The sequence below is a fragment of the Euleptes europaea genome, chromosome 19 (genome assembly GCF_029931775.1).
Source record: "Euleptes europaea isolate rEulEur1 chromosome 19, rEulEur1.hap1, whole genome shotgun sequence".
NCBI classification, from domain to species: domain Eukaryota; kingdom Metazoa; phylum Chordata; class Lepidosauria; order Squamata; family Sphaerodactylidae; genus Euleptes; species Euleptes europaea.
The window spans coordinates 32,985,331-33,004,078 of record NC_079330.1 but is presented as its reverse complement, the minus strand read 5'-3'; the positions used below and the strand labels follow the sequence as shown (position 1 = coordinate 33,004,078).

General features: G+C 46.0%; 1 protein-coding gene across 1 annotated transcript in view; it reads right to left on the bottom strand.

The window, feature by feature from the left end:
- Positions 1-18,748, bottom strand: part of AATF (apoptosis antagonizing transcription factor) — a 111,088-nt gene that overhangs the window by 80,929 nt on the left and 11,411 nt on the right. The gene's annotated exons all lie outside the window — the stretch shown is intronic.

Below are 18,748 nucleotides of genomic sequence, written 5' to 3'. Positions count from 1 at the left end.
CTCAAAATATCATTACTGAGCTTCCCCCATTTTTTTTATGTGTCTTCCACACAACTGTTAAATGCAAAACCTCAAGCCCCTCCATCCAGTCATTGAAGATTGAGAGAGAGGTTATTCCCACTCCTCTTTTGCGGGCGGCTCCGGGACCAGAGTTAAAAGTGTAGGTCAAAAGTGACGCTCGATACGTTGGCCCAAGAACAATACTTCTCATTCAGACCTGCGAGCCAGACCTCCCCCCCACCTCTCCCCCCCCCCGGCCACCAGTCATCCCCAGCAATTAATCCCCCAAGAAACACATTTGATTAAATCTTTTCAAGCAAATCCTCTGCTTTGCTTTTGTTAGTTCACTTCTTGTCAACATCTATTAAAATATGCCTTTAATTCTCCCACAATCTTAAAAAACACCGATTCCACTGTCTTCAACTTTAATCAACTGTATGGCCGGCATTTTTCATTTCATAATAATGCGCTGCTTGGAATTCAAGAGGCAGTCTCGACATCAATCATTCCGCGAGAATTTTTCCACTGCAATAAATATGCAAATGAGGAAAAGCCAGTCAGTCGTATTTCAGGCCCGACTTGCTAGTGTTTTAAAAAAAGACACAAATTTATTAATTGCCGTTGGCCAGCGGAATCCTATTACTTTGGGCATTGATTACAAAGCTGTGTGAGTGATTATCGGGCAACTCGCGGGCTATCCAGGCATGAGGAAAAATTATTAAAGCAAGGCAGAGATTATCAACTCGGAATAACAATAAGCTTTAGCATTTTAAGGCCTCCCAACTTCGGCAACAAAGCATTGCGCCAACGGTTTGGGCGAGCCACAGTTCCAAAAGTTGGATTGTGGCGGTGACTGCTGTTGGTGCTAAAGCTGGCAGCATCTTTCCCCGACTCAACTGGGAAAGGGGATTGCAAAGGGCCAGTCTGCTGCAGCAAAACAAAACCGAAGTTCAGCGGCACCCTAAAGACATTTATTTCAATGCGAGCTTTCTTGAGTCACAGCTCACTTCTTCAGGTATACAGTTACTCATATGCTTCTCTGGATGAAAATATATGCCTTATTTCCACACCATGGGTCAGCCAGAGGGAAACGAAGCCAAGGTGTGTGAGTGTGTGTAGGGGTATTAAATTTTCTTTTCAAGATACTGCATGCAAAGTGCGGTCAGTGTTCACACATACACATTACATTCTTCAGATCCTTATCAGAGCTCGGTAAGGTAGGCCTATCATTGCACATGGAGAGGCTGAAAGAAAGGGGACCTGTCAAAGACCACCTAGTGAGTTTGTGGCAGAGGTCAGGATTTGAACTGGGAACCCACCAGCTCATTCTTTTAACCACTACACAATACCAGCCCACAGCTGACCAGGTATCATATTGAGAAGGCAAAAAGAATCCAAGGAAAGTTTGCCGTTTCTCTTTCTCTCTCACATAACGTTTTCATACTAACCAAACCAGGACTGTTGAGTTGGGGTCTGCTAAAGTTGCAAATATTTTAAAACTAGGAGCCAGTTCTTGTTCAGGGCTGGCAGAAGAATGCTCCCCGGACACCAATATCAAATGCTTAGAAGTCCTGACTGTTCCTACCTTGTTCTCTCCTTTAAAAAAACCCAAAAAAACACCCACATCAGGTACAATTTGAGGAAGGGGCTGTGACTTAGTGATCAAGCACATGAAGGTCCCAGCTCCAAAAAGAGCACAGTGGGAAAGATCTCTGCCTGAGACTCGGACAGTACTAAGCTAAATCCTTTGCCTCAATGGTAGACAGCTTCAGAAGTGCACAGATTTTGCCCATCATAAGAACATAACTCCACGCTGGATCAGACCCAGGTCCATCAAGTCCAGCAGTCTGTTCACACTTTAGCCAACCAGGTGCCTCTAGGAAGCCCACAAGCAAGACGAATGCAGAAGCATCCTGCCTGTGTTCCACCGCACCCAAAATAATAGGCATGCTCCTCTGAACCTGGAGAGAATAGGTATGCATCAGGACTAGTATCTATTTTTACTAGTAGCCATGAATACCCCTCTCATGTAGAGGAGTGGGGAATCAAACCCAATTCACCAGATTAGAGTCCACCACACATGTGGAGAAATGGGGAATCAAACCTGTGTCTCCAGATTAGAGTCCATCACTCTTAACTACTACACAAAGCTGGCTCTCTATGTGCAGTTCCACTCACACAACTTGGCACAGCCATGGAGTTTGTTGCACACAGTACCAGAGTTTCCTCTCTCCTCCCCAGTAGGTGCTTCCTTTTAAAAATTCTTCCACCCAGGTGATAAGGGAGCTGCCCTCAATTTTAAATGAGGGATGAGAAGATTACTCCGTGTGAAAAATATATATATATATATATATATATATATATATATATATATATATATATATATATATATGTGTGTGTGTGTGTGTGTGTGTGTGTGTGTGTGTGTGTGCGCGTATACACACACACACATATACACACATACATATATACATACACACACATATATATATATATACACACACACACACACACACAGAGAGCCAGCATGGTGTGGTGGTTAAGAGCGGTGGTTTGGAGCAGTGGACTCTGATCTGGAGAACAGGGTTTGATTCCCCACTCCTCCACATGAGCGGCGGATGCTAATCTGGTGAACTGGATTTGTTTCCCCCATTCCTACACATGAAGCCAGCTGAGTGACCTTGGGCCAGTCAAAGCTCTGTTAAAGCTCTCTCAGCCCCACCTACCTCACAGGGTGTCTGTTGTGGGGAGGGGAAGGGAAGGTGATTGTAAGCCGGTTTGATTCTCCCTTAAGTGGTAGAGAAAGTCGGCCTATCAAAACCAACTCTTCTTCACATATAGCACCATGTGCAAGCACAGGAATTTAAACCCAGCAACGGGGTGCCCACCCACACACCCCAAATTTCCTGTTGTTTGAAGTGATGACACGTACCCCAAGTCACATGGCATTGTCCTCCCTTTCCTTCTTCCCCCAGCCCCATATTTTAAAAACTGTTTTGTCATGCTGAGTCTGGAAAATTGCACAGCCCAGGTGCGCCTGCAGATTTTTACACCTGCTATTCTAAGCCTCTAGCCAGCCTCTTCACACTCCCCTGCAATCTCTGAGAGCGCCAAGTCAAAATTTTCCATTCTCTGGTGTCCCCCCCCCCCCGCCAGAAACTGTAACCAGATTGCCCAGTGTTCCAGGCAAGACGCTGGTCTCAGCCAGCAGAAAGAAGAAGTCGCCAAACCCAAGACACACACAAAAAAGATGAAGACCGCAAAGATGTCTTGTGGAACTTTCAAGAACATGCGGTTTACTGGGGCAGCAGGTTTTGGCGGACTGGGGCCCACTTTATGAGATTTATGAAATATTATCCTCTGTTAGCAGATAAATATATACACCAACAGGGACAAAGGGGGAAAGACAGTAGCAAAGAGTTGTGTGTGTGGCGCGCGCACGTGTCAAACAGCAATGAAAGGCAAGAGGTTTGCGACAATTCTATGCAAACCTGAAGTGTATACAAGATAAGCAGTGACCATTCATTACAGCATAACAGATAACACCTTCTTGGCAGTCTTGCTAAGCTAATTTAACACCTAGAGTGCAAGAGGAAACCATTATCGCAACAGAGTCCTGATTGGATAGTATCAAATTTCCTGATAAATTAAAGAACATCTTAAGGCATCCCTGTTCACACCATCTCCCCCACCCCCCACCCCTCCAGGGTGTCTCAATAGTCTCTTGTTAGAAACAAATGTGCAGAGATGCATGTTGCTGCCTCAGCATGGGCATTTAGGCACGCCAGGTTTTTTTCTTCCTTCCAGAGCCACAGAGCATCCAAGCACATGGAAAGTGTCTGCCAAATCCACAGCTGCCAAATATGATTCCACGGACATTAAAACTGGCCAACCTGTTGAGGATTTCACCAAGATCCTCTACATTTCGGGTGTTTGCGTTAGCAGCTCAGGGGATGAATTTCTTAATGCGATCTGCCCGTGTGAACGATCCTGGAGGATTGAAGACAGCATATGCATACATACACATTATATATAAACCTACATTTCTAAATATAATAAAATATGGTCCAATTTAGGGGGGTAGAAATACACAGTATCTGAACTACCATGTCTGCTAGAGACTTTGGCTGGTTATTTCAGACCATTACGACAGTTTCAGCCTTCCCCACCCATATAACTCCCGGTCACATGCAACCCTGCTCTGACCAGGCAATTCCCCCCTAGACTCTGGCTTTCTCTCTCACTCTACTCTATAAATTTATTTAATACAGTCCAAGACCAATAGATTGATTGTTTATTTACGGCCCTTGGCAAGATAAAACAAAATTCCAAGACCAATGAAAATAGAATCAGTACAATAATTCAAACTTTCAGTATATCAAATATAAGAAGAGAAGCATTTTAAAATTATAAATTCACAGAATTATACATTATCTGAAATGGGTCATATCCCAAAGATCACGCAGCAGAATTTACCTATTGTTCAGGATCAAGGATGAATGCAACAGATTACATATTGGCATCTGAAAATTTGGTCTGGTATGTGGAATCTTTTGAGGTGTCCACCTTTTGTGATAGTGACCACTTACCCCTTACTATGGAATCTGAGATCCCAAATTTTAAACCACGCATTGAAGAAATGCACAATGAGGTTTTAACATATGAGAAAAAAACATTGTCGGGTCAGGTGGAATAGTAGTGTGGACAGAAGAGTGAAAGAATTGTTTGGCTCAAGTTCCTTGAATGAAATAGTTTTAAAATTTCTAGATGCTGAGAATACAGATATGTCTAGATCACTGGTTCCCAACCAGGGGTCCATGGACCCCCAGGGGTCCGCGAGAACTAAATTAAGGTACGCGAAACAAAGTTATAAACCCATAATAAATTAATATTTTCAATTAAAAGTTCTCTATTATAAAATATATATATTCAAATATTATTCTAAGTTTTATGTTTAACAGTTATGATTAAAGTTTATTTTCAAATTCCTGGAATTTTTATTTTGAACCTTGGGGTCCCTGCACCGAACAAAAAAGTCCTAGTGGTCCCTGGTCAAAAAAAGGTTGGGAACCACTGGTCTAGATGGTTATGAACAAATAATAAGTGAAATACATACAGTTATCAACAGGACAAATACTATCCCTAAAAGAGGAACTAATCCATGGAGAAACAAACGAAACCCACTCTACTCTGTGCCTCTTTCCTAGAGACTCCTGCCTCCCACCCCTCTCTTCTCCAGGACTTGGACAGCTCAGTCCGAATCCCTCCGTATACTCTCAGCACCTTTCCGCGGGACACTGTTTTATGTACTTATAATGCAGACGAATCAAGGGTGCAGGACCAGCCCAAACGACATGGCTTTTGGGGAAAACGGCCAGCTAGAAACACACTAGGCAACCCACTCAGCCTCCGTTTCCTGCCCTCCCCAATCTGCAGTATGGGCGTAATATATTTATTGGCTTCTCTTACCAGACTGTTGTAAGAATTACAGCGGTAACGGTTTGGGAAGCACTTCTGACACCCTGAAAGCATCTCGTATCTTTAAACATGTATTTCGAAGAAAGAGCCACAGTCTTAGACAGCCTTGTCCTCTCAAATAATTCATATGCAAGGCTGAATTATTCCTGAAATTCTGCACTAGCAAAAGGAACACCCCCCCTCAAAAAAATAACCCACCATGGGATTTAAAAGTCAGAGCAGAATTCAGCAACCCAAGGGGGGCTATGGATCAATGCCACAGCACTTCACATATATAGCTAAATGGTGTTGGGAAAAATCCTTCTGTGCCCAAGACCATGAAAAACTGTTGCCAGCCAGGCAAAACAATTCAGAGCTCTACGGACCAAGGATCTGCCTCGGTAAACTGCATCTTCATACTAAAGTCTATTTTTTTTTAAATGAGAAAGTTCCAGAACTTCACAGGGAAGAAGCTACAGCCCGCCAGCATGGAACACTCCTTCACACACAGGCGGTCCCAGGTTCAATTTTCAGTTAAACACAACGGAGAGCTGCTGCCAACCAGAGCAGTCAGCACTGAGCTACACAAACCAATGGTGTGAGGGCTTACTGTTTAGTGTGCATGCAAAAGGGCTCGGGTTCCTTGCCTGGCATACCTGGCTGAAAGGATTTCAGGTAGCAGCAACTGGGGAAAAGACCATTTTCTGCTCAAGACCCCAGGGAGCCACTGCCAATCAGGGTGGATGATACCAAGCTACACGGCCCAGTCGCCTGATTAACAACAATGTGGTGGGAAAGTTTCTAGACCTAGCAAAGATCAGCCTGAAAACGGGTTGATAAGCAGCATGAGGGGACCTCGCCCGGATTTCCCATGGGATGGGGATTTAGTCTTCTCCCAAAGACTAACAAGCATGGACCGATCCAAATGTCCTTGCAAATTCATCTGATCTTGGTGCAGAAGTTCCACATACTTATTTTAATACCAAGGAAACAAAAGCCATGTAAAAAAAAAATTTTTTTTTATTGATACCCTGCCCTCTCCTAACCAAGTCAGGCTCAGAGCGGCTTCCAACAATCAATATATATAATACAATATCAATATAAGTTAAAACACATAGAATTTTTTTTAAAAAACATAGAATTAAAATTTTTACAAATCACCTAAAAGATGGCAGTCTAATTTCATAGCTACTATAAGAACATAAAAACGTCAGAAAGGCCCTGCTAGATCAGACCAAGGCCCATCAAGTCAAGCAGTCTGTTCACACAGTGGCCAACCAGGTGCCTCCAGGAAGCCACTAACAAGACGAGTGCAGCAGCACCATCCTGCCTGTGTTCCACCGCACCCAAAATAATGGGCATGCTCCTCTGATACTAGAGAGAATAGGTATGCAGCATGACTAGTATCCATTCTAACTAATAGCCATGATTACTCCTCTCCTCCATGAATATGTCTCCTCTCCTCCATGAATATGTCCACTCCCCTCTTAAAGCCCTCCAAGCTGGCAGCCATCACCCCATCCTGGGGCAGGGAGTTCCACAATTTAACTATGCGTTGTGTGAAAAAATACTTATAAGAACATAACAAGACAGCAGCAGCATCCTGCCTGTGTTCCACAGAACTAAATACATATGGCATGCTCCTCTGATCCTGGAGAGAACAGGCATGCATCATGACTAGTATCCAAATTGCCTGAGCAGCTTGCTCGCACTTTTTTTTCACCAGGAAAAGCCTGAGGAAGAAGGCAAAGAATTGGTTCTTGTAGGTTATTCGGGCTGTGTAACCGTGGTCTTGGTATTTTCTTTCCTGACGTTTCGCCAGCAGCTGTGGCAGGCATCTTCAGAGGAGTAACACTGAAGGACAGTGGGGGGGGGGGGGGAGGGAAGTCTCTATCCAGAGGCCAGGTCTACCCATTGGCTTGCATGGTGGTAGACCTGGCCTCCTGACAGGGACTTTTCCCCCCACCCACCCGCTTCCCCCCCATGGAGGCCAGGTCTACCCATTGCTTTCTATGAGGGCCCATAGCAACCAATGGGTAGACCTGGCCTCCATGGGGGGAAAACCATCTCCACCTGGAGGCCAGGTCTACCCATTGGCTTGCATGGCGGTAGACCTGGCCTCCCTATGGGGACCTTTTTTTTCCTTTCTCTCCCCTATGGAGGCCAGGTCTACCCATTGCTTTCTATGGGGGCCCATAGAAATCAATGGATAGACCTGGCATCCAGGGAGGGAGGGAGGTCTCCATTGGAAGGCCATGTCTACCACCATTCAAGCCAAAGAGTAGACCTTGCCTCCAGTTTTCTCGGGCTGTGGCTGGAAAACCAGTTTTGCTTGCCCAGCCATCTCCCCCCCCCCCTTTTCAGGCACAGCGAGGCCTCTTGGGGCTCGCGCACCCTCCCTCCCATCCCCCCCCCATAGCTTCCCAGGCACAGCGAGGCCCCCATGGGCCTGGCACGCCCAATTTGTATCTGCAGTACCTGGCATTTTATTTTATTGTGTGTGTGTGTGTGTATGTATGTATACATGCATGCATGCATGACACATCTTCAGCCCAACCAAGAGACATTTATGTTATTTCTGGCCCTCCTCACAAATGAGTTCGACACCCCTGACCTAGAAGGACACCCCGCTCAGAAGTGTCACGCTGTTCCCATTTCCCAGCATGGTCTCTGCTCCTGCCCAACATCGGTTCTGGAATACCAGCTTTTTAGATCCCCTCCCTATCTACTTGTTAAAAGATTAGATGATTTATATATTGTTTAAATAGCTAGAGTCTCTGGCTGTTTCCACAGCCAGCATGAAGTAGAGGTTTCCAGCTCTGCTGGTGATTGAAACAGCACCCGCTGAAGATTAGCTATAAATAAAAGTAAAAAGCTTGGAGTGCAAAGGGAAGGGAGGGGGAAAGGGAGATTTTTGTAATTAAAGCAGTCAGGTCTTTGCCAGGTAGGTTATTTTTTATTATTATTCAAATTGGGGCTTGTAATTCTGGTCACCGAAAACATGCACAGGGCAAGGGCTGATCCCAATAAATTCCTTTCATTTATACAGATTCGTGGCCAGAGGCACCTTAGAGACCAGCAAGAAGCTTTCAAAAGCTCATACTCTGAAAATCGTGTTGGTCTCTAAGGTGCCACTGGACTCAGAATCATAGAGTTGGAAGGGACCACTAGGGTAATCTAGTCCAACCCCCTGCACAATGCAGGAAATTCCAAACTACCTCCCCCCCCCACACACACACCTCCAGTGACCCCTATTCCATGCCCAGAAGATGGCCAAGATGCCCTCCCTCTCATGAACTGCCTAAGGTTATAGAATCAGCATTACTGATAGATGGCCATCTAACTTCTTCTTTAAAACCTTCAGGGAAGGAGAGCTTACCACCTCCCAAGGAAGCCTGTTCCACTGAGGATCCGCTCTGCCTGTTAGAAAATTCTTCCTAATGTCTAGACAGAAACTCTTTTGATTTAATTTCAACCCGAAGGTTCTGGTCCGACCTTCTGGGGCACAGAAAACAACTCGGCACCCTCCTCTACAGGACAGCCCTTCAAGTACTTGAAGATGGTTATCGTATCCCCTCTCAGTCTTCTCCTCTTCAGGGTAAACATACCCAGCTCCTTCGACCTTTCTCCATACGACTTGGTCTCCAGACCCCTCACCAACTTTGTTGCCCTCCTCTGGACACGTTCCAGCTTGTCTACATCTTTCTTAAATTGTGGTGCCCAAAACTTAACACAGTACTCTAGGTGAGGTCTAGCCGAATCTGGATGTTCCACTGCAGACCAACACAGCTGCCCTCTGAAACTGATTTCATTTACAAGGCACCATCCAAGGAACAGGACTTCTAGGTCAGTGGTCTTCAAACCTTACCAGACCCTATGAGCTTAAACATGCGCCCAAGTCACTTGATGTCACAGACGGTCACAGGAAAGCAAGGGTACAGAGTTATGACCTCACCAGAATCAAAGGCAAGACAGTGGGACACAGACCAAGAGAGCCAGGAACTGGAAATGCAAAGTGACCACCAGGAGATGTATAGTAGAGAGTAACAAGCCAACAACCAACACAATGGAGGAATCCATGGAAGCTGTGGAACAGGCTTCCTCAGGAGATGGTAAGCTCTCCTTCCCTGGAGGTTTTTAAGAACAGGCTAGATGGCCATCTGTCAGCAATGCTGATTTTATGACCTTGGGCAGATCATGAAAGGGAGGGCACCTTGGCCATCTTCTGGGCATGGAGTAGGGGTCACTGGGGGTGTGGCGGGGGGAGGTAGTTTGGAATTTCCTGCATTGTGCAGGGGGTTGGACTAGATGACCCTGGTGGTCCCTTCCAACTCTATGATTCTATGATTCTAATAATCTTGGCCACCAAGTGACCTCGCCTCACTGTCCATGACTGCAGAGAGGTAGGAGCTTGCTCTTCATGCACACTAGTAGCGGGTCCTTCCAAAAGGCAGCAAGAAACACGGTGGCTCTATAGGGGTTCCCAACTCAACCGGTGGAGTTCTTCAACCCCAACCGAGGGTCCTGACCCATGACATCCCAAGTGACGTTCCATTCAGACACAAAACTGCTCAGCTTCAGCAGTGGCGCTCTATCATCTGTCTTCAGACTATGCCCTGAAACCCAGCTCTGACGGGGAAGTTCCCGCTAGTCAGCAGCAGCTGAGTAACATCTGGATGAGTTTGGTTTCCTCTCTGTACATAGGTATTTAAGGCCTGGCTGTGCCAAAGGGCTCTTGTCCTTGGACTCTTAGCCTGAAGGTCAGAGCCTACAGCAGCCAGAAGAGCCACTGGTGGAGAGAGGAGACCCACTAAGAAATCGGAAGCTTCTCCTCCCCTTCTTGTCTGTTGCTGTATTTGGGTTCCCTCCCCCTTCGCTCTCTGTATTGTTAGCCACTTTGGGTCCCCAATAGGGAGAAAAGCAACACACAAATATACAGATTGAGTATCCCTTTTATGGACTGCTTGAGACCAGAAGTAGTCTGTATTTTGGATCTTTCCGTATTTTGGAATATTTTGGTATTTTTGCATATACATAATGAGATACCTTGGGGATGGGACCGAAGTCTAAACACGAAATCCATTTATGTTTTATATATACTTTATACACATAGCCTGAATCCAATTTTAAACAATATCTTTAATAATTTTGTGTACACTGAACCATCAGTGGCGCTGCTGAGGGCCTGTGAGTAATGCCTGCATGCCGGCTCTAAAGGTCCAGTCCAGTTTTCGGATCAGTCCGGATATCAGATGTCCAGATAACGGATACTCAACCTGTACTAGAAAAACTAGGCATACTCCCACAATGACCACCTCATTCAACCCAACACAGTACAGAAAGGGAGCAAACAAGAGAGTCGCTTCAAATCAACGATTGGTAGATGATGCGGTTGGGAATAGGGGAGGGGATGGCAATAGGCAGAGGGAGGACAGCGGAGGCCGTTGTTTCACCCCCAGTCTTGCAAAGAAGCAAGAGGGATGGCCATACCTGCAGTTTTTCAATGCTCTTTAGGAATGGGCCCGTGCATCTACTGGCCCTACAAGAATTTGTCCATGGTAGACCTGTGCAGCTTACCTGTGGGAAAGCCACTGCTGAGTTGCAGGACCTCTGCACTGCACACAGAAAATCTTACAGGTTCAATTCCCGTCACTCCCTTTCAGAAGGATCCCAGGTAGCAGGTGTTAGGAAAGACTTTTTCTTGAGAACCATTGAGTCCTGAATTGCGTAAGCCGACTCAATTGCTGTTTTGGCTTAAGGAAGAGTACTTTTTTGTTTTTGCCATCAAGTCGCAGCTGACTTATAGCAACCCAGTAGGATTTTCAAGGCAAGAGACGTTCAGAGGTGGTTTGCCATTGCCTACCTCTGTGTGGTGACCCTTGGTGGTCTCCCATCCAAGTACTAACCAGGGCCAGTCCTGCTTAGATTCCACAATCTGATGAGATAGGATAGCCAGGGCTATCCAGATCAGTACTAACCAACTTTAAAAGCTAGACGCTGTACAAATTAGCGGGGGTTTGGAAAAGGTGACTCTTTGGCCTACAGTCCTGGCCACTTAAATCCCATTGCAATCACTTTGGTCTTTTCTTAGCTTTTGCATGGGCCATATGTTGACAGGAAATAGGTTCAGAACAGACAAAAGGAAATATTCCTTTACTCAATGGGTAATTAAGTTGTGGAATCTGCTGGAAGAGGACATAGTGAAGCCCATGAGCACACAGCTGCATTTGAGAAAGAGTAAGACAGATTTATGAAGGGGAAGGTCCATCAGCAGCCACCAGCCACCATCTCTAAAAGGAGCCTCCATAGTCAGAGGGAGCAAACCTCTGAATCCCAGTGCTAGAAGGCAACATCAGGAAAAGGCCCTCAAGGGCAACTGGTTGACCACTGCATGGAACAGGATGCTGGACTAGATGGACCACTGGTCTGATCCAGCAGGGCCCTTCTTATGGACCATCAAGAAACCCATGAAGCGGCCTTCCATAGATTAAAACCACTGGTCCACCTAACCTCATACTGTCCACACTGATGGGCAACGGCTTTCCTGTTGTCTCAGGCACAGAACCTCTTCCTAGACAATGCTACCAGAGAGCCTTCCATTGGAGGTATATGCCAAAATCAGGAGTCTTGGCCACGTAAAACACAAGCTCTTCCACTGAGCCCGTGTGGTGTAGTGGTTAGAGTGTTGGACTAGAATTTGGGAGACCCAGGTTCTGTAGCAGGAGCTTACTGGATTACCCTGGGCCAATCACACACTAAGTCCAATCTACCTCACAGGGTTGTTGAGAGGATAAAATGGAGGAGAGGAGAATGACGTAAGCTGCTTTGGATCCCCATTGGGGGAGAAAGGCGGGATATTAATGAAGTCAATTAAAAAACTTTAAGAATTGGAAGGCTTTACCTTCCTCCTCCACCACCTTTACAAGCACAGCCTTCCCTCCCACCAGGTTATAGCAGGCTTTGAACCAGGGAAAACAGAAGTTCAGGGCCATGTGGGGCAGGGAGACACCGGATCGAGGTCGCCCTCCTCTTCACTGGTCCCATTTTACTCCTCTAAGATGGCTTTGCAGAACAAACGCTTACAGCTCCCCCGAACCTACCTATTTGTTAAAGCTAATGTTCTTATGAAGAAAAATTCTGTCCTTTACCCAGGATACATCTAACACACACAGCCCTGACAACAGGTCCCTAGAACCCACAGAAAGCATGAATAGTTTCCCAGATAGATTAATTTCTGAATTCACCCATCCCAGCCAGTGTTCTGACTTCTTTTTCCCCTGCAAAACGTGGGGATATTTCTGCCCCGGGTAATGGGGCAGTGGAAAGAATTGACACAACCCTGTGGAAATTCAGCAGGATCCGTTGATGATTTTTTTTTTTTTACACACACACACACAGACACACAAACACAAAAGATCAATGGAAGGCATGCAATCGACATGAACACCCAACAGAGAATCTTGCACCCCAGTGCTCCTTTTCTAGGTAAATAATGGAGGGATCCTGGGGGAATGTACCAAGAAGTGGAATTTTTAATTAATGGACCTCTTTAATGTGCAAATCAAGCTCAGATTGCTAATTCTGACTTGCATCGGTTGGGGGGGGGGGCGGAAGAGAACCCAAATGCTAATTAAACATGCAAGACTCCAAACAGCGGCACCCTCCCATGCCCCAGACGAGAGACAAAGGCAGCGTGGCAGAAGAATACAAATCTATTGGGGGGTGGGGGACAGCAGAAGAGAGCACTCTAGACAACTGCACCCACGACACTTCATTTGAACAAGCACAAGGTGTTCAAAATATAACCTGCGACTGCAGGGCACCTGCCCAGGCTGAGAAAAGAACCCCCAGCCCCACCCGGACTGCAAGCTCTGGATCTGTGGGACACACCCCCTTGCACACAGTCACGATTTGGGTTTCCACCCAAATTTGGCAGGCAGCAAACAAACAGACCAACATAAAAACCCCAAAAGCCAAATGGGGGATTCTTCCAAACATTTAAGAGGTTTCGAGGGAAGCTTGATTAACTAGAGCTCCTTATGCGAACCAGTGTCTTTTGCTGGGTTTCGTCTCCTTTCCAGTTAGGAATTGTGGCCACCCAAACACCCCGCTGCTCAAAAGCGGCAAGGTTCAAAAAATCTGGTTTTTTTTTCCTGAACCAGACCGAAGATCTATCAGTAGCCTTCCGTTATTGTTTGAGCCTAACAGGTATACTGCCTCTGGAACTGGAGGTTCCAATGAATTGTAACCAAAAAGGTTGAAAAGAAAACCCTTGTATATGGAGATATTGTCAATTACAAAAAAAGTTTTAAAATTGTTTTTAAACCAATAAACTAAAAAAAAGCAAAAGTTATATTAAATCACAAGAACTTTAATCAAATTTAAAACTGTGCATCAAGATCCATCAGTTTTGGTTTTCCCTAGCGGGGGGAAAAACCTTTTTAGTTTTTCTCCCCCCACCTCAATCTTTTTGGTTACCTGGTTTGTTTTGGGTTGAAACCCGCCCCCCTCATTCATTTTTGCTGGTTAGGGTTAATTGCTTTTGACAGGCATATGGATCTGCCTTTTGAACAGTTACCTAAGATGGGAGCCAAATCCGTCCCTTGTGGTAGTGAGTTCCACAAGTTAATTATGCGCTTAATGAAGAAGTGCTCCCTCTGGCTGCAGCCTGATCCTACTGCCAGTAAGATTCACTAGGTGACCCTGAACCCTAGTAATTCAAAAAAGGGCAACCCCCTCCCCCCCCAAAAAAAAGAATTCCACATGGGGAAACAAAAAGAATACAGGGATGCAAAAGGGGTTTTGCAAAAATTTAGGAGCAGCTTCATGTAGTGGGGTAGTGGACTGAGCATCAGATTAGGAATAGGGAAACGTGGGTTCAAATTCTTGGCCATGAAATTCACAGGATGACCTTGATAATCTCTTAGCCACTCTCTCATAGTCATCTTAGTCACTTTCTCTCGCAGACAACCCTACCTCAGAGAGGTTGTTCTGAAGATAAAAATGGAGGAGGGGAAAACCGATTGTCACAGATGGAAAAACGGGAATGGAAGACAAAGCAAGTGATAGCGACCCAGGCACCACAGAGAGGTAGATCCTGCTCTCATTGGTCCATCCTTCCTTATTCCACACCCTTCCTACAAACCCTCTTCCTTTCACATAGTGCCACAGTTCAGCTGTAACTCTTGGACTTGGACATTCTCTCTGTCAAATGAGGAATTGCACTGGGAAGGGAAAGGCCCTCTGCCCTTGCTCAGAATTACCCTTCACACTACTCCCTGCCCAGTGCCCGTTTTGGCAACACAGGTGAAGGCACTGCTGGCTCCCAGAATAGGCACTCCGTCCACATTTTCATGGTTTAAGAGCGAGGTGTCTCTCGTCAAAGAGCCTGAAAGACCAAGAGTAGGAAAGGTCCCTGCCTGAGATCGACCACATATGAGAAGGGACAACACATTGTTTTTGGGGCAGGCCTTCAGTCCTCCCAGCCCAGACAAAGCAACACTGTACCTTTAAGAACACGCGCGCGCACACACCAACAAATTCATCCTATATAAATTATGGCCATAAACTTTTTTTCCTGCAGTGCAGCCTAATTAATTCTTGTTCTATACACAAAGGGAAATGCTGGGTGACAAATGGGCGCAAACCTTGAAAGCTGCCACGTCGGCAAAACATTTTCTACTTCAATTTATAAGCAATTTTGCAGTAAATCATCCGCCAGAACCCGAGATCCACAGGCAGCCTGGAACGGCCAGGCCAGGCCAGGCTATGCAAGGCGAGATATAAAAAGGTACAACACCGGGGTGTGGGGGGGGAGAGAAAAGACAGGGAGGAAACAGGTGCTACGCAGGTCCCCCACTTCCTCAAGAACCTTTAAATTCCGCCTAAAATTTTCTATGGCGAGAATCCACCAACACCCCACAACACAGCTTATTTGAAGTTTCCACACTGACAGTGCAAGGGCAAGAAAGGGGGCCTGTAGGGAAAGGTACAACATGGGGCTGGGGGGGGTGTCACACCCAGCATGGTGTAGTGCAGTGGTTCCCAAACCTTTCGGGCCACCGCCCCCTTGGTTCCACAAATTCAACCCCAGTGCCCCCTACCCTATCCAACAACACAGTTGAAGAGGCACACCTCTAGTGCCCCCTGCTGCCCCCTTGCCTCTTAGTGCCCCCCTAATCACACCACACCCCAGGGGGTGGTACTGCCCACTTTGGGAACCACTGGTGTAGTGGTTAAGAGCGGTGGTTTGGAGCGGTGGACTCTGATCTGGAGAAGCGGGTTTGATTCCCCACTCCTCCACATGAAGCCAGCTGGATGACCTTGGGCTAGTCACACACTCTCAGCCCCACCTACCTCACAGGGTGTCTGTTATGGGGAGGGGAAGGGAAGGTGATTGTAAGCCGGTTTGATTCTTCCTTATGTGGTAGCGAAAGTCGGCATATAAAAACCAATTCTTTTTCTTCATCATCCTCTCTGTGCCAAAATAAGCCCCCTGCAGATTTATCCCACCCAGATTTAAAGAAAAGCCCTGCTGACTCAGGCTAAAGATCTGCCTAGCCTGGTACCCTGTTTCCACAGTGGCCAGCTAGACATTTGTGGGAATGAAGGCACCCCTGGTTGACATTCCCCTACCCCCCAACAACCGCTGTTCAGAGGCAGACTGCCCCTGAACACGGAGTTTCATTAGATGTCATAGCCGTCAGCCGCTGACAGATCTACCGTCCATTAATTTTGTCGATATCGAATCATAAACTGGTTGGCCCCCATGTGCAGATGGTGAACTCAGCAAGACTGGGCCACCCACACCAACTGGGTCTTTACGTACCAGGGCCAGTCCCAACAGGTTTACAAAAAAAAATTTTTTTTGTAAATAACCAAAAGATACACACACACACAAACAGCCTGATGAGGACTAAATATGCCTCAACAGCACAGAAAGTTGAGAGTAGCTGAAAATTGGTTAGAGGAAAAAGAGGAATTTGCCTGCTTCATACTGGAATGGGGATCACAGAGTGAGGGATTTCCACATTGTTTTCCCCTTCCAAGCTCTCCCCTCTTAGAAACATCTAAGAGTCAGTGAGCAAAGAACCACAGAGAGGGATCTCGCTCTCACTGGCCTCTGCACTCTTCTTCCACTGACCCCCTTCTACCAAGCAGCTCTTAACCGAACAGTGCATAAGTCTGTCCTTATCTACCACCAATGGGACCAAGTTCCATAAATTAACTATACATTGAGTGGAAAATCTTTCTCATCTGCCCTAAATCAAGTGCCAAACAGTGTGTTGGATCCAACACAGTATTTCTGCAGGCACAACGACTTGGTCCCAAGGAGCGTGACTTTTTCAACCCTCCCTGGCAGCCAGAAATTCCCATGAAATCCTGTTCTGGAGAAAAGGGGACCCCCAGAAACAGGATTTTGGGGGAATATTTTGGGTTGCCCCCAGGAGGGGAGAGCTAAGGGAGTCAGACTCCACGGGCAGAAGTTCCTGCACCCATGGAAACGCTGCACTGGATCCAACCCAACATCCCTGGACAACCCTGTCCTTGCTAGAGGCTGGATGCAGCCTCTAGAGGAGTTGCACATTATTGCCACATGAGATGCACATCTTACGTATGCAAATCAGGTGCACCCAAAATTCTACAGCATCACAAAACTATTCCAACATGTCAATCTCTGCTACTCAGAAACCACTGCATTTTGAGGAGCTCTGGGACCCTAGGGGACTTACTTCACAGTAAACATGCAGAGGATCAAGCAAAGTCCACAGCCCAACATCTTTGGTTTATATGAAGCTATTTTACACAAAGTCAGGTCACAGGACTCAGAGACAAAGCCTTCCCTAAACCTGCTAACCCCCACTCTTTAAGTAGAGATGCCAAGAATTAAACTTGCCACCTTCTGTATACAAGACAAGTGCTCTACCACCAAGCCATCCCACTTTGGATGAGGTTCTCTTATAATCGGCAACGTAACTGAACAAATCAATCAGATGATTAACCTAATTATTTGTGGGCATAGAAAAAAAGTCAGGTGCCTAGAACGTCTAGTAAATGAACCATTTTAGTTTAGCCAATAAGTAGTTCCCCAACGGGTTTTCAATTTGTCACTCAGATCTTTTTATATTTGACACTTTCCAGCCACAGATGCAATCAACGAGAGCTTTGTCAAATGGATGATTTCCTTTTAACACTCCGGTGGAGCTTAAAAAAAAGTTTTTATGATATATAAAATCCCACCTTTTATAGAAATTTATATATTAAACTCCATGTTCATAGCTGTATTTTGCTTATGGGAAATATCAAAATGTCAACCATTGTTTCTGTTAAAGGTCTTTAATGATATTGCGGTTTCTGGACCCGTAATGGAACATGTTGCTTACTGCCGTTTGCAATGCATCTCATTAAATACATTAATGGCACACGTTTTATGAAAAGGTCAGGCTCCATATTGGCGGGAGTTTGCCTTTTAAAACAAAAAATAGTAAAACCCAGCCTGGTTTTAAAGCTACAGCTAACCATAAAGCACTTTAGCTGACACCGAGCGTCCTGCGCTGCAGAAGATCCATCCAACATATTCGCCAGTGACTTAGCATCATAATCGGTCATGAACAACCTTATCAATATTCTCACAGGGACTGGGGGAAAACCCAAGGCTCCTGGTTGCCTCGGCATGACCGCATTTAATGGCGATGCCTTGGAACTTGTAACAGTATGATCTGTTCTCAACTGCTTTTGAATTTAAAAGGAGCATCACAATCCTTCTCGCATCCACCATCAGCATTAATAAGCCACAAGATGATAAACTGAGGCAGAGAGTGTGGTTTCAAGACACCGTGCATGGTGGAAGAAGAAGAAAGAAGAGGTGGTTTTTTATACCCTACTTTTCTCTATCTTTAACGAGTCTCAAACTGGCTTACAATCTCCTTCCCTTCCCCTCCCCATAACAGACACCTTGTGAGGTCGATGGAACTAAGAGAACTCGAAGAAAACTGGGACTAGCCCAAGGTCACCCAGTAGGCTTCATGTGGAGGAGCAGGGATTCGAGCCCGGTTCTCCAGATTAGAACCAACCGCTCCTAACCACTAGTCCACGCTGGCTCTCTGGAAGTGAACTAGAATCCACAGTTCTTCTCAGACCAAGGATCCTCTTTTAATCCCAAGCAGCAACATTAATAGCATAAAAACATAAGAAGCACCCCGCTGGACAAGGCCAGTGGCCTATTGAGGTCTGCAACCTACTTCACACAGTGGCCAAGCCACAGGGCAAGGAAGCCAGGGCTGTCTGTTGT